Source organism: Otolemur garnettii, unplaced genomic scaffold (assembly GCF_000181295.1).
Source record: "Otolemur garnettii isolate 467f Iridium unplaced genomic scaffold, OtoGar3 scaffold00092, whole genome shotgun sequence".
Lineage (NCBI taxonomy): Eukaryota > Metazoa > Chordata > Mammalia > Primates > Galagidae > Otolemur > Otolemur garnettii.
In genome coordinates this window covers 416914-421850 of record NW_003852487.1, presented here as the reverse complement: position 1 = coordinate 421850, position 4937 = coordinate 416914, and positions in this window count along the sequence as shown.

The following is a 4937-nucleotide window of genomic DNA, read 5'->3' as shown; positions in this document are numbered from 1 at the left end:
ATGTGGGACAAATTGTTCAAAAGTGGGACGTCTGGTCACCCTACTCACGACCCAATCACCTCTCAAAGGCCCCACCTCCCAGTTACATTGGGGATTAAGTTTCAACATGAATTTTGGAGGAGACATTCAAACCATGGTAGGATCCTTGCAAAAACCAATGTTAATAAATATACGTGGAATCTATTAGTATAATATAACTGAGTACAGTTCCCAGGACATTTTTTTAAAACACAAAAATTAAAGGCCCAGAGAAATTAAAAAGCTTCAAAATATCATATTCTGTTGAGTTTTAGCCAGAGTTGCATGGCTCAAGTTCTTAAGTGGTGTCTGTGCCTTTTTTAGCAGCTTCACTCCCAGGCTACTTTCAGTGAAATGGTTGTAACCGCTCAAACTGTCAGGCACATCCTTGGTTGAAAGAATACCTCACCTATGATACCTACCTCACATTATAGAACTCAGTGCACTAGACTGATAATTGTACTATTAATACAATGTTTTCACTTCTTAGTTTTATAAAATTGCCCCTTCCTTAAATCTCAGTTGGGCACCTAACTGGAGATTTCCTTTCGCCACTTTCCTCTTGGAAAGGTGTGACCAGGTAACTAAGTTTTGGACTGTGGAAAATAAGAGGAAGTGACATGTCAGCTGCTTTTTTTTTTTTTTTTTTTAATGTTGTTGGGGAATCATTGAGAGTACAGTGAGCCAGGTTATACTGCTTGTGTTTGCTCAGTGAAGTCCCATTGTTGTTGTGGTGGTGGTGGTGACAGAGTCCCACCCTATGTCCTGAGCAAAGTACAATGGCATCATAGCTTACTGCAACCTCAGCCTCTGGGAGCCACTGGGATTATAGGCGCTCACCATGGGAGGGGAGGGGTTAACAAACTTTTTCTGAAAAGGGCCAGATAAATACTGGAGGCTTCAGGCCATCCAGCCTCTGTTTTATGCTACTCAACTCTACTGTTTTAGCATAAAATAGTTACAATGCATACATGAGTGAGGATGTGTGTGTCACAATAACATTGTATAGATGAACACTGCAATTTAAATTTCATGATTTTCACAGGCCATAATTATTGATACTTTATCTCAAAAGCTATTTAAACATGTAAAAATCATTCTTAGGTTGCAGGCTATACAAAATGGGCAGTGGGTTGAATTTGTCATGTGAACCATAGTTTGCCGACCCCTGCTTTAGAGGTAGGAAAGTAAGAGGGAACCATTGCCTCTTAATAACATCAAGGAACAAGGGTCTCTCATCTCCCTGCAGTATGTGTTAGGAATTGTACATGAGAAGGCAATCTTGTATCAATGTTAAGCCACTTTATTTGGCAGCTAATTCAATACTGATACAGAATTAGCCAACAAAAACTGAACTATGGTCATTTCTTCTAAAATGCAGTGTATGCTTTGCATTCCTCTAAACCTAGGGATACACCAAATGACTAAATAAAAATAGGAGATATTAGAAAGAAATTGCTGTCAGGGGCTGCACACTCAAAGTCATTGTAGCAAGAGTATTAATAGAATCAGTAACAATCCTAGTAAAAGTATTAGCATGGTTAGAAATACTTAATTCCTAATAAAATATATAGTATTTTTGTTTTTAAAGAAATGTGTACCCAGATCTTAGTTGCTAGGGGTTTTTTTTTTTTGTTTGTTTGTTTTGAGACAGTCTGACTTTGTCACCCTCATTAGAGTGCTATGGCATCATAGATGACAGCAACCTCATACTCTTGGGCTTAAGCAGATTCTCCTGCCTCAGCCTCCCAAGTAGCTGGGACTACAGGTGTCTGCCATAACACCTGGTTATTTTTAGAGATGGGGCCTCACTCTGACTCAGGCTGGTCTCAAATCTGTGAGCTTAGGCCCTGCCTTGGCCTCCCAGGTGCTGGGATTACAGGTGTGAGCCACTGCGCCCAGTCCCAGATCTTGGTTTCTAAATATTATTACCCATTAAATGGAACTCTTTGCAGAAACACCTTATTTCAAGACTTAGCAGGAAAATACAAGCACATAGGACATCTCTTTGTACTAGTAAACAAAGAATAATTGATGGAACGAGATGTCACCAAAAAAGCCAAGTAGGGAAATCTAGGGCTTTATTCCAAAAGGAATAACTAATGAGCTAATAAAAGCTGACAGAATCTTCTGAATTTTAGAATCCAGTGAAAAACTTACATGAGAAAGAGGTTTGGTAATAAAGGAGCACAGCAGCTTTGCTAGATATAGAGCAGTTACTGGCCTGGGACTTTCCAAAGTGGCATGTGCCCAAAGTATTTGAAGGCACAAGTATCTGCTGCAGCATCCTGAAGGCAAGGAATGACAATTGAAAATGAAATTAATAAAACAATCTAATTTGTGATAGCACCCAGAAAATTAAAATACTTAGGATAAATTTAACCAAGCTGGTAAAAGATTTTTACGTGGAAAACTATAAGACATTGATGAAAGAAATTACAAAAGACAAATAAATGGAGAGATCCTGTGATCATGGAATGAAAGAATATTGTTAAAAGGTTCATCTTACCCAAAGCAATATACAGATTTAGCACAATCTTTATCAAAATTCCAACAGTTTTCTTTACAGAATTAGAAAAAAAATCCTAAAATTAATATGGAACAAAAAAACTTCTGAATAGCATAGCAATACTAAAAAAGAAAACCAAAGTTGGAATCATCACACTTCCTAACATTACAAAGCTATTGTGATCAAAATAGTATGATGTTGCCATAAAAACAGAAACAGACAGACAAAACAGAATAGAGTCCAGCAATAAATCCAAACATACAGTCAAATAACTTTTGAAAAAGGCACCAAGAGCACATAATTGATAAAGGATAGTCTCTTTATTAAACTGGATTTCCACGTGCAAAAGAATGAAACTTGACATTTATGTTATACCATACACATAAATTAATTCAAAATAGGTAAAGGACCTAAGTGTAAGAGCTGAAATCAATGTGAAGGGGAATCTCCTTCACATTGGACTTAGGGATGATTGTCTGGCTATCAACACCAAAAACACAAGCTATAAAAGCAAAAATAAATAAATGAGACGTCAAACTAAAAAACAACATAGCAAAGAAAATGTAAAATGAAAAGACAACTTACAAACTGGGAAAAATATTTGCAAACCACATACCTGATAAGGGGCTAATATCCAAAACTTACAAACAACACTTAGAACTCAATACCAAAAACCAAATCATTCAATTTACAATTGGCAAAAAACCTGAACAGATATTTCTCAGAAGAAGACATAAAAATGGCCAACAAATACATGAAATGGTGCTTTGCATCACTAATCTTCAGGTAAATATATTAATAAAATAAGAATGAGATATCACCTGACAACCATTAGGAGGGCAATTCTTTTTATAAATCCAAGAGATAAATGTTGGCAAGACTGTAATGGGGACCCTTGTACACTGTTGATGTAGCCATTAGGGAAAATGATATGGAGGTTCCTAAAGAAATTAAAAATAAAACTACCATATGATCCAGGATTCCCTCTTCTGGGCATTATCCAAAGGAGATGAAAGCACTACCTCATAAGGCTATTTGCACTCCCATGTTTATCTGCAGCATTATTCACAAAGTCAAGATATAAAAACAACCTAAGTGTCCAGGGATGGACAAATGGATATAAAGAAAATGAAGTATATAGATATACAATGTAATACTACTCAACCTTAAAAGGTAGGTCCTGCCATTTGCCACAACATGAGTAGACCTGGGGGATTACATTATACGAAAAGAAATAAACCACACAGGGGAAGAAAAATACTATATAATCTCATGTATATGTGAAATCTAAAAATAAGAAAGGTCAAATATTCAGAAATAGACACTAAAACAGTGGTTACCATTGGCATAGGGGTAGGTGTTCAGGGAAGGAAATACGGAGATGTAGGTCAAAGGATACAAAGTAGCAGATATTTAAGATAAGTCTAGAGATCTAATGTATACCAGGAGGATTGTAGTTAATTATATTGTGTAGGGATTTTCATTACATAGGTAGATTTTAACTATTCTTACCACCATAAATATAACTAGGTAAGATGATAGATACGTTAATCTACTTCATAGCCACCATTTTACTATGTATATGTATCCCTTAACATTATCTTGTTAACCTCAAAGTAAAAGAGAGAGAGAGAAGGAAAGAAGGAAGAAGGGAGGGAGGAAAGGAAAGAAAGAAAAAAGAAAGAAAGGGAGGGAGAAGCAAGGAAAGAAAACAGTATGGCTGCTCTAGGGAGAGTACATGGGGCCCAAGATGGGGCATAATACCTTGGGGAAGAGGGTGCTAAGTAAGAAAGTCTAGAGGAGAGATGAAGTTGCCATAGTTACAGAGCAAAGGAACAAGTACATTAGATGATTAGGAAGAAGACTGGAGAAAAGGGAACTTGACAAATACAGTGATAAAAAGATGTGTTGACTCCCCGCTTTTGATTAACGGGATAAGCACTTGCACATCTGTAAATACTATTTCACAACGTCTTTACTCATAACTTGTCTTGAAAAGTGTCCCCTCTCATGATAGGCATATGAAAGCTCACACCACATACAGTGCAAAGATGTGACTACTGACCCCAGTGATCATTCACATATGGATGTTGTTGCAACCCCTTGGGCCCCTGTGGCCCTGGTCTCGATCACAGCAGGAAGGAACCAGGCATGACACAAATTAGAAGTACAAGCTTGTAGGAGGCAGGCTAGCCCTTCTTAGCAGGGCAGCCTTGGGCAACTTCCACACTAGCCTTTTATTGATACCATACGACTCAGGTGAGGAGAGTAATTAACAAATGACTACATGCTGAAGGCTTGGGCTCTTTCTCCACAAGGACCACATGTGAATGAATGGCCTGAGGGTCCACCCCTCAGTTGCAGATCATCTTGCTCAGAGGTCATCTGACTCTTGGTGTCCTCTACATCC